General features: G+C 38.5%; 1 pseudogene; it reads right to left on the minus strand.

Moving 5' to 3' along the window:
- Positions 1-758: 758 nt before the first annotated feature.
- Positions 759-1265, minus strand: LOC114033140 (annotated as a pseudogene).
- Positions 1266-12595: the final 11330 nt, after the last annotated feature.

Below are 12595 nucleotides of genomic sequence, written 5' to 3' on the forward strand. Positions count from 1 at the left end.
AAGTTGATTCAAAACACATTCAAGAATGAAATTCTGACCATATAATCAGAAATTTTTTGATGACCTCCATGCTGTTCCTCTCATAAGACACTCCTTCTCTGAACTTCAAGTATTTTCATTGGCTGTTCTCCAACTCTTTTTTTTTAAATTTTTTATTGTAAACAAGAAGTTTATTTAAACAACAAGATGTTTGACTTGAAGGGAAAACTATCTAGAATCAATTTCTTTATAGTAATTTATCCACCAAGAGACAGAGATTGCCCTACATGTAACAGCTACCTACAAAAAAGTTATAAAAATGGTCCTTGGTTTTACAATGATAAAAGAAAAACATTGAAATTATCCAATCAAACAAGGTATGCAAGGATTTTTTCTGTGGGTTTTTTATTGTTGTTGTTGTTGTTAAACAGTGAGAGCAAAATAACTTACTGGAATATGAAGATAGAAGTTGAATGAGCATGCCACTAATGGAGAAAAGGGATATTTTCACAGAAACAGTTTGTTTTTTCCCCTCCCCATTTCCGTTTGATGTTGATCAAAACATACCATCGGCTGTTTAGTTTAAAAAAAGCATTATGCCTGTGCACATACACCAGTTACTTTATGTACAATAAAGCAGTGGGGGTAGGGAATCAAAGAAGAGAGAAAACTATACTGTAGTAGTCAGGATGTGGATGAACCAAATCTTGGTTTTCTAACTGTGAATGGATTGTTTTCCTTGGGAGCACAGTTCCGTAGTAGAGTTGCATGTTCTCTTTTTAGTAAGCGCCTCCTGTCTGCTGCTGGAATACATCAATTGTACCTTCATCTTCCATTTCCATCTGTGCAGGTGTGTCTGTTTCATTGATTGGTTGCCCATCAAATCAGAATCTGATCTGCTTCATTGACAAACCCTGTCGTTCACAATAGGCTTTCATTAGTTTACTAAGTGGCGTGTGCCTCTTAATCTTAAATTGCGCCATCGAACCATCTTGCTTTGCCACTTTCAAATTAACGTGGTCGTTGTTTTCAGTCTTGACTCATTCCTCCGGCTTTTCGTCGGCCGTTGAGAGTCCGGGGGTCTCCTCAGCCGTAGCTTCACAAGAGGCACCAGGATGGTCCGCTCCAAGCGAACTGGGGCGGAGGCGGGGGAGGAGAAGCAGCAGAGGCAGGAGCAGGACGAAGATGATGGTGGTGATGGTGAGGAAGAGAAGGAGAAGGAGGAGGAGGACGACCTCCAACTCTTTAATCCTCCACCCTCCTCACCTTTACTCCCTGGCTTTCATCAAGTCGGCAAAAAAAAAAAAAAAATCCCGCCTTCTCCAAGAAGACTGTCTTTTTCTTGATTCCCCTTCCCTCTGGAAATATCTACAACTATCCTTTGAAAGCAGGAATGTTTTTACGTTTTTGGGGGAGGGGAGAATCCCCAGCACTCAGTACAGTTGCTGGTACATAGGAATCCCTTAAATGCTTTTTGGCTTGACTTGATGAAGAAAGAAATGGGGGAACTGACTTGACTGACAATCTATGGGTCCAGAGAACACATCAATTAATTTAGATTTTTTTTTTTGGCAAGGCAATTGGGGTTAAGTGACTAGCCTAGTAACACAACTAGTAAGTGTCAAGTGTCTGGTCTGAGATCAGGTTTGAACTCAGGCCCTCTTGACTCCAAGGCTAGAACTCTACCCACTGTGCACCTATCTGCCCCTCTAGATTTTTAAAATATGTATACAGGATATTAAAACAAGGGCATGTACCTGAGAATTACTACAAACAGATGATAGTAATATTATCAGGAATGTTAAACCCTCAGCCTATAATGAATGTTAAAGACAACCAAAAGTTATTTTGTGAATAATGTTTGGTATGAGAATAAAATCCAAGTACAATGTGGATTCCTATTTGGGTTGAAAAGGATGACAATAAAGCAAAAGACAGTGAGAAAACAGTCTATACAACTCTTATTTTGCCCCCTTTTTTTTAAACCAAGGAGAATGATTTTTAGATTAGGAAAGATAAAGTGAAAATGAATGACATGATTGAAACCCAAGTAAGAAGATGATGAAGCATGAAACTCTTCTAAATTAAAATCAACCAGTCCAGAATAACTGAATCCCAGGGTATTGAAAAAAGTAACAGATGTGATTGTTGACCATCAATGATCTTCAAAAAAAATCATAGAGAACAGGAGAGGTGCTGCAGATCAATGTTCTAGTTTTCACAAAAGGGAAGCATGTAGGATGAACGATAGTACAGATGAGTGAATTTATATCCAGTTGAATGACAAGACTATGATCTTGGCTTTAATAAATTGGCAAAATTCTAATAGGTATTCTGACTTAAAGGGATATTATGTGGGCACTTATGAAGATGGTAGGAGTTAGTCCACATTCATCCAGAGTTGATCATGCCAGATAAACCTCATTTGCATAAAAAAAAACAGGTTACTAGACTGATAAATCAGGGCAATGTTATAAACACAGTAATAATTACTAGAATTTATGCAGCTCTTTAAGAGTTAGAAAGAACTTTCCTCATATAGTCATGTGAGGTAGAGAGTTCAGGAATTATTACCATTTTATAAATGAGGAAAATGAAAGGGTTAGAGAGAAGAGGTTTGCCTAGTTTCATGAAGCTAGCAAATGACTGGTTCAGAGAGCAGGTTCTCTGACTCTATGAGTCTATGCTCTTTTCTCTATACAATGTTACCGCTAATATAGTGGACAATATACATATATACACATGTATATATATATATATATGTACATATATTTATAACACATTTGTGTATATTTGTTTCATATATGTATACCTACACACACATATATATACATATGCATACACACATATATACATATAACATATATATGTACATATATTATATATATAATTTTAGGAAGGGATTTTATGGTTTCCCATAGTATTGTTTTGGACAAGATGAGGAGATAAATGATGGTCTGGTTAGGTAGATTTGTAATTGAATGAAAAACCAGACTCAATGAATTCTTCAATGGACTGATATTAACTTGGAGGTAAGAATCTGGAGAAATAGCCCAGGAATCTGTTCTCAGCTCTGAAAGACCTGGGCTTGAGACCTAATTCTAAAACATACTTGACTAGGTTAACACAGATAAGTCACTAAATGTCTCCAAGCTGATCACATCAACGGATTAAAATTTCCACATTTGAGAGTTCCCAGTACTAATGAAATCATAGCATAGATCAAATTAGTCAGATCAGATCACGGTTGTGGTTCATCCTTTAGTTTTTGAAAGAGGACAAATGACATGATGGGGTGATGTCTAAGACTTATGAGTGAATTGGGTTTAAGTGAGGCATAGTTGTACAAAGTCATCGGTTTCACTCTCTCTTCCAGTCATCAAAGTCCAGTGGCAAAACAAAAATCAGGACAAATGGTGATTGCCCAGAATGCAATGGATTACCTTGACTCTAAGTGCTCTGGGTGCTTGTTTCAGTTGCCTTCATGACAGTTGAAACAAATTGTTCTCATTTGCCCATTCCACAGGGGGAAGTCTTCACATGATTTGACCGACATCCCCCTAAGGTTTGAGGCCTGTAGGTTACTTTCACACTTGTTTAGTCCATCTGCTGAAACAGTTTTACTAGGGTGTACCCACTGTGCATGTACAGCTTCTTGGAGCCTTAGGTATGAGTCAGGTAAAAGGTAAACACCAAAAGTGTATGAGCAGTCCAGGAAAGGGCTCAGCAAACCCTCACACCAGAGGTGCTAGTCCTCCCTGAAAAATCCATATGCTCTGATCATAACTAGGGTGGAGCAAACAGGTCTTTGCCAAAGAGATCCCAACTTCAAAGGGAAATGATAGTACCTGTATTCCTTCAACACATAGAAACAATTGAGCTTATCATACCTTTAGCAAGAATTATTAGTTGAAATAGGAAATCACCCAATGACAAATCTGTTTTGAGTGAGTTCTTCCTTAGGCCAGTCCCACCTAGCAACCTGCAGTAGCTTTAAGATTCCTATGGTAACAAGGCCTAACATGCTTAGAGCTACTCTGATGGTATCTCCTCATATAGAGGAAGAGTCAGGGAGAATCATGATCACACATAATGGAAGTGCCTTGGAGAGACATTGAACAGGCATAGACATCCTGTAACCAGTCCCAGTGGGTTAACCCTGTGGTTCAGGGTAAGAGGCTCTTTGATTGACTGCAGAGACATTCAAAAAGGACTGGTGTCTAGAGCCTCAGCCATTTTACTCTTCAATCAGTCTCTTGATAGATCTCTTGTATTCCTTCACTGACAGCATTACTGAAAGACAATGCTGTAAAGGAAGTGGCCTTGGGCCCTCCCTTCCCAGACCTGTGAAGGTCTGCTTCTTTGTCTATCTTGGCATTTGTTCTTTTCCAATTCAAATGAATAGGCTAGAGATTCTGATCGTGTGAGTTTTAAAAGGTTAGGAAAGAAGTGTCCTAGTCTTCACAAAAAGCCTCATGTCCAAATATCCATGGCATTTCTCCAAGGTTCCCCTCCAACTCCCAGAATTTTTCTTTTTAAAAACTGATTTGAGTATGCTTTTCATGCTCTTTGCACCATTTATAAATTGTGGTGCTTTTTCTGGGTGCTAAAATTACTAGTTATAGCTCTGAGCCCAATTACTTTCAAATTTTCACTTAGTTTTGGCTGAACATCACTCCCTCCCTCCCATATAGTACTATAGTGGCCAAAAAATGTTTGAGTTCCAAATGTTCCAAAGTTATGAATTATGATTTAACAAGCACATCTGAGAGACTATTCTCAATCCTCATTCTTCTTAACTTCTTTAGCATTTGAAACTTTTGGTCATTTTCTCCTCCTGGATACTTTCTGCTTGTAACTATAGAACTTACAGTTTTCAAGGTAATGCTTTCACTTGTTCTCCATTTCCCTAACTGTTCTTTCTTACTCTCCCTTGCTGATTCATTATGCATTTCACACACCCTAACTGAGTATATACTAAAGCTTTGTCTTCTTTTCTTCTCTTTCTACCTTCTCTTACTTGGTAACCACACTAGCTCCTTTGGTTTAATGATCATTTCTATGCAGATTTCCAGATTTATATTTTCAGCCCTAGACTCCCTTCTGAGTTCCAATGACATACCTCTAACTTCCCACTAGACATTTTTAACTGGATGTCAAAAAGGGATCTCAAGTTCAACATGCCCAAAGCACAACTCATTTTATTCTTCCCCTTCCCCAACTCACCCTTCTTCTAAACATCTTTATTTTTGTTGAGGATGAAATAATTTTTCTAGTTACCCTGCTTTGAAACCTTCATGTTATCCCTGACTTCTCACTCTCCCTTATATCACATAACCAATCATTTGCCAAATAGTATCATTTCTACCACAACCAATCTCTCTTATTGATTCTCTACTTTCTATCACATGGCTGATATCCCAGTTCAGGTCTTCACTATCTCTTGCCTGGACAATTGTCATGGTCTCTTAATTGATCTCCTTAAGTCTCTCTCCATTCTGATTTTCCAAAGTGATTTTTCCTAACGTGCACCTGTCATCCTTCTACTCAACACATTCCAATGGGCTATTGCCTGTAGGATCAAATATAAACTCCTCTGGCTCCAACCTACCTTTCCCAGCTTATTATCCATTACTCCACTTCTTGTACTTTACTGTCTTTCTTGATGTTCCTCATCCATGAGATTGTAAGCTCCTTGAGAGCAGGGACCAGCTTTTGCCACTTTTTTTATCACCAACATTTAGTACAGTGCCTGGCATAGGCATTTAATTAGTGTTTATTTATTGATTGATTTGTGTCATTCCATAGCCTGTCTTTGTGCCTTTGCACTGGACTTTACACAGGCTCAGAATGCAATTCTTTGTCCCCCAACCTCTACCTCTTAGAATTTTTTTTCCTTCAAAACTTTGCTCAAGTGCCACTCTCTGCACAACTTCCCACACAAAGGTGATGTGGTTTAGGGGTTCAGGGGGTCCTGGCACCCCAAAATCACCACACACAGACCCTGCCCAAAAGAATTCAACCCAAGCCTTCTTTCGGCCAAAGACAAGGTTTATTAAAACTTCCATCATATTGGGCAGACTCTTAAGGAGTCTGAACATGGGTAAGTAGTGGTTAGATTATAAGAATCTAAGCAGTGGCTAGATTTTAAGAATCTGAGTATCTTAATGGAGACAAGATGGACGATATACAGAAAGCCTGTGGGAGGGACCTAGGAGTGGCCAAGTAGTTTGGGGTGCCTGGAGGAGGGGTCTAAGGCGATCTGGATGGGAGTGGCCAGTAAACTGGGATGAACAGAACTCCTGCGACCCGGACGATGGAACCTAGCTAGGATTAAGTGTGGGAAATGGCCAGGGGCCATAGGGAGGTAAGACAATGGAGGGGAGATTGGGTGTAGCCACAATGCCGTAAGGTAATAGAATTCCCAAGGGTGGGAAATGGAGCCTAGGTGGGACCAAGGGTGGGAAATGGCCAGGGGCCATAGGGAAAGTCCAGGGTTTGATGGGGTCCAGATTCCAACCCCATCAAAGGTACTAGTGTCTTTTCCTGGTAAATTTAACATGTATTTATTTTGTATATATTTTGTACATATTCTTCCCCCCCCCAAAAAGATTTCCTCCCTCTTTCCTTTGAGAGTAAGGATTATTTCATTTTTGTCAGTATGTTCCCAGTGCTTTATATAATGCTGGAAACATAGTAGACACAAATATTTGTTGAATGATTTGAGTAGAATGTGTGCAGAGTTCTTTGACTCATGAACTGAGAGATAAACATTTATGTCCCAATGCCATTTGGAAGAGAACCACTTTTTTCTGTATTAAATTATTATCCTGTTTCTTATACATATTGGCTATGTGACCTGGGCAAGTCACATGAGAAGTGATCTAGTCTAATCTCCAATACTAGAAGTTGCAGAAACCAGTCTGACCTGCCTTGGTAGAGGGATTTTCTTCATCTTGGAATTCTCTGTATCAATGAAATCACAGATAGAACTCTTAAACCCTAAAATATTACACTCTCTAAATTTCCATTCCCTGGAGAAAAGTTCTGATTAAACTACTATAGTTACAAATCTGTGCTGCATAAGTAAAAGCACAGTGTTCAGAAGGAGAGGGGTGAAAATCCCACTATGCTCTAGTCAAACCACATCTAGACAACAGACTACCTGCTCCACAGGTTGGGAGGATTATTTAGGATTATTCTTTGTCCTATAGAAACAACTTTGTTCTTTTCTTTACCATGAAGGTTTGTCCAAAAGGAACAGTATTTTATCTGTTCTCCTTAGATGCACCAACCTACCAAAAAAACCCCAAAAAGTTCAATTTGCACGATAAGGCAGGTGAAGGAATAATATAGACATAAAATCTATTTATCTCAAACCCCTGTGGAACTTTTTGCTATTAAGCAGTACTGTATCTAGATGGTTGAATATTGGGAATAGCTGATCCTTTATATCTGATAACTATGGCAGTGTTAAGTCCCAAAGATCTCTTATACACCATGTGGATGGATAAGCTACCAAGTTCAAAGTAACTCATGTACTCCTTCCCATTTAGCAAGGCTTTCAGATCTCCCAGAGGGGCTGCGATTTATACCTACAAAGATTATATTGATGACTACAGAGGATTCTGTCTTCTGATCAATAAAATCTTTGTAACTTTCACTTCAGCAGATTTCCCTATTACACAATATGGAGATATTCTCTTACTTATCTTGCCTGAATACAGGTACCCATATTCCTCGTCAGTGATTCCTCAGAATTACTTCCCTTAAAGGTATATTTGAATTTTTCCATGTTAATACTGATAGTAAGGGGGGGGGAATAAATCCCTGTTCAAATCGTTTGCAGTTTTTTACTTTCTTTCTGTCAATTTCGGATGCAAGGAATCTTGGGTAGTGGGCAGCAAATAAAGAAAATTATTTAGTTACTAAAGCTAGTCAGTAAATAAACATTTATTTAACACCTAATATGTGCCAGGCATTGTGCTAAGCATTGGGGACACAAAGAAAGGTAAAAGACTGTCACTATCTTCAAGGAGCTCACAGTCTAATGTTTGGCCTTTAAAGCTCTTCTCGAGTGCCTTTTCCATCCATTATCTAAGTCCCATATTCTAATATGGTGCCATAAGAACAACCCTAGAGTTGTAATGAGGAGACGACTGGGTCCAAATTCTGCTTCTGACACTTTTAATTATGTATCCTTTGACTTTGTTTCCTCAACTGTACAATGGAGACAATGCTTGGAGTATCTACCTCACAGGCTTATTCTGAGGTACAAATGAGATGACATTTTTATAGCACTTTGCAAACCTCAAAGCACTATCTATATTTTTGTTATTAATCCTGGCAGTCTTCTGGTAAATTTAACATGTATTTCTTTTGTATGCATTTTATACATATTCCCAAATTATGGAATTTGGAGATTGGAAGAGACCTTAGGAATCATCTGCTCCAGCCCAACACAAAGCATGGATTCTGTCTACATTATTCATGTTAAGTGATTGTCTAAAACTTTGCTTAAAGACATATAGCCACAGGCCCAGAAACAACATGGTGAAACACATTGCCCATCACTTTGTCAAGAGATAGGTTACTACAAGTGCAGAATATTATACACACTTGGGTTGTTGTTAGGGGTGTGCTGGAGCCAGCTCAAGCGGGCTTGAGAAAGTAGACTATTAACTTTTCAAAGTGAACATTTTTACACCTCAGAAATCAGCAAATGCTACAAATGAGGCTTGTGTGTGTTTTTTGTTTTTGTTTTTGTTTTTTGGTTTGATTGTTCACTGTATAGACTTAGGAAAGCGATGGAGAAAACGATGCAGATTAAACATTTACCAGGACATCCCTGATGGTTGTTCAGTTTTGCTTAACTGTTTTTCTTTTTTAAAAAGGAGGCTTCAATGTAGTAGTTTTGGGTGGAAGTGTAGATGGATTACAAAATGATTTTGATGAACCACTAACAAAAGGCAACATATATATATATATATGTTTATGTATATACGTACATACACACATATATATATGCATATATGTATGTTTATGTATATATGTATGGTAGAGACAGAGACAGAGACAGAGACAGAGAGACAGAGACAGAGAGACAGAGACAGAGAACCTGACTCTCCCCACCCCACCCTTATCTAGCCCCCTCCCCCAGTCTCTTCTCTATTTGGAATGATTCAGTTGACCAAACTGTACTCACTGTGGCAGGTTGGAGGGTTATCTAACACTGTAACTGATTCTCCAGTTTTATAGGGATAATCATGGTTGAGAGACTATACTACTATATACTGTAATTTCTGAGACCTCATTGGTGTATTTCCCTTTTTAAAAACCAGCTATGGAATTAAATTAAAGTTAATTCAGAAACATTTACTAAGCAGGAGGCAAAACAAGAATAATATGTAGCATTCTATCCCTAAAACAAAAACACACTCTCCTACTAAGGTACAGTGTTTGTAGGGAGAGGATGCCCACAAATTTATAAAACTGAAGCAGAGACTGGAGTGATTGACATTTCTAGACTGTGATATCCTTGATAGACTTTATATCCTTTATATCCTTTTTTAGGTATTGTCTGCAAAAGAATTCACTATGGATGGGGCTGCTTCTCTGCTGCTCCACCCAGACCATTCTTTTTCTGGTTTGTTGAAGTAGTTTATTTTTGTTTTTTTTAGCTAAAGTAGAAACTGTATGCCTGGGATTGCAGCACCACTGACTGGGCCACCTCTTAGGTATTAGTTTTGGAAAAAGAAAAGGCAAAAGCTTGTGTTTCCTCAGTACACTCTTCTAAGAAGCAAAATGACAGTCCAAACTCTGGTTCCAAACTTACCAGACAAGACCAGAATTTTCTCCTGAGATTAGCTCTGTTTCTGAGTTCAGATTTTTTGAGATCTTTTGAGCTATGAGCCAGCCTAGACTGAACTCGACTCAACTACCCTATTGGTTCAAGGTAGGGTTTCTTTAAATGAGATGATTCACCTCTATTTCATGATGCTAAATCAGAATTCACATTTCTGACAACTGTACCATAAGTAGGCAACATACGTTTATCCTATAGTCAATAAATAGTTCAAGGAATTAGTTTCCCAGTTATTACCTTCAAATTTCTCATGTAATTCAGATACAAACTACATGCTAGGAAACAGAAAATTTTAGCAATCTTTACTTTGAGTAAGTACCTTTTCTTTGTGGGGCTGCTTTTTTCAAAGTTTCTTTTATATCTACCTGTTTCCATCCCTTTCTATCAGTCAAACTGTCTACATCTGAAAGAGGCATTTTTCTACTTATGTAGACCAAGAATTCATTACTTTCTCACATTCTATTTGTTGATTCACTCTACATTTTTGAAGGGTTGTACAATATAGAGAATTAAGGTACATTTGAGGTCGTATAGTCCAGTAGACCCTCTGCTTTTGAGAAAATAGGCTCAAAGAGGTTGTTTCTTTTGTTCAAGAACTAGTAAGTAGCAAATTCGGGACGTAAATCCAGATCCTCTGCCCTTAAATCTAACATTCTTTTAAAATTCATTGACTATTCTTATCTCACAAAATGCTTCAGTCCTGTTGTTGATCCTTCATTCTCTTGTTTTATTTTTGCTAGGCAATGGGGTTAAGTGACTTGCCCAGGGTCACACAGTAAGTGTCAAGTGTCTGATGGCCAGATTTGAACTCAGGTCCTCCTGACTCCAGGGCCAGTGCTCTGTCCACTGTGCCACCTAGCTGCCCCTGTTGATCCTTCATTCTCAAAGAAGACCAATGACATCACGAGGATGATGTTCTGACTTGCACAAAGTCATCAGCCTAGCTCTTTCCTCTAGAATCATCCAGTGGCAAGACAAAGGTCAAGAAGATTGGCAATGGCTCTGGATGCAGTGGGTGAATAGTATGGAAATCACAATAAAAACCCTGGACTGTGAATAGATAAATTCTAATGGCTCTTTATTACTTTCAGGATCAAATATAAAACCCTTTGTTTGGCATTCAAAGCCCTTCATGATCTGTCCCTCCCCATCCCAACTTTCCAGGCTTCTTACATTTCATGCCTGTCAAGCACTCTGTTATCTAATGACATCAGACTCCTTGCTGTTCCTTAAACAAGGCACTCAATCTTCTGAAGCCAGGCAATTTTACTAGCTTCCTCCAATGCCTGTCATGCTCTCCCTCCTTGTCTCTGCCTCCTGCCTTACCTGGCTTTATTCAAGGCCCAGATAAGACCTTACCTTCTACAAGAAGCCTTTTCTGACCTCCCTCCCCCTTAAGTCTATTGTTGATTATTTCCTCAGTTATTTATTTTCAATGTATCTTGTATATAGCTTGTTTTCACATAGTTGTTTGTGTGTTATCTCCTCATTAGACTATGAGCAACTTGAGTGCAGGGACTGTCTTTCACCTTATTTTGCATTTGCAGAGCTTAGCATAGTGCCTAGAACATAATAGGGAGCTGATTCTGGGAAGATGGTGGAGTAGGTCAGAAATTTCCAACCTCTCCAGATTTCCTCCACAAACAGAAAATCACCACAAAATGAATGTAGAGCAGCAAAAATAAAGGGGTAAAGCAGTTGTCCTCTTAGGACATCTTGGGAGGACCTCAGAGAAGACTCCAGGGGCTAAGGTTTGGGCTGAGTGAAGTGTCAACATGTCTAGGTCTATTTCACTGAATCAAGAAAGAGCAGGCCCTGAGGGAAGCAGACTAAACCTCAAGAAATCTCACCTCAGGAACTTTCACTTCACAAACTTTCATCTAAAGAATAGCACAAGGTTGAGTGAAGGAGGATTGAAGGACCCCCTGCCGCTTCCAGAAGTCAGGCATAATGGTGCTGATCAGATGTGATCCCTGGCTGTGGCTGCCATAGAGGAGGAACAAGAGTAAACCTGGTGAGTGCCAGTGTGGCAGGGAGCAAGAATGTTTTCTGGACAGCATGGCTGGGATTTAGGGGAGGAAGAGAGGAGTCCCTGAGGTGGAGCCCCCAGGACAGAATTCAGAAAACAGCAGTTAGAAGGACTTGGGGCTACAGCAACATTACCCATAACTCAGGATTAAAACTTGATAGTAATAATATTAATCTGCTAAGAATAAAATAAGATGCATTAAAAATAAAAAGGAGTAATCAAAGGGAAAAGAACCCCTCACCATTGCCAGCTACTTTGGTGTAAAAGAAGATCTGCATTTGTATTCAGAGGAAAATAGTGGGGTAAAAATAGTTCCTCCTATCCTAAAGAGTAATATCAAATGGTCACAAGCCCCAAAAGAAATCTTGGAAGAATTTAAAAAGGAATTAAAAAATCAAATAAGAGAGAACAAGGAAAAAAAATTAGAAAAAAATAAAAGTAATTCAAGAAAATTATGAAAAGATAGTTAACCAATTGGAAAAAAGATACAAAATCCTAAGGAAGATAATAAAAAGGAATTCAAAAATCAAATAAGAGAGAACAAGGGAAAATTAGAAAAAAAAGTAATTCAAGAAAATTATGAAAAGATAGTTGACCAATTGGAAAAAGGATACAAAATCTTAAGAAAAAATAAGAAGGAATTAAAAAATCAAATAAGAAGAACCAGGAAAAGATAAAAAAACAATCCAAGAAAATTATAAAAAGAAAGTTAATTAGGAATT

This window comes from Vombatus ursinus, unplaced genomic scaffold (assembly GCF_900497805.2).
Source record: "Vombatus ursinus unplaced genomic scaffold, bare-nosed wombat genome assembly UNPS02006779.1, whole genome shotgun sequence".
In the NCBI taxonomy this organism is placed as follows: domain Eukaryota; kingdom Metazoa; phylum Chordata; class Mammalia; order Diprotodontia; family Vombatidae; genus Vombatus; species Vombatus ursinus.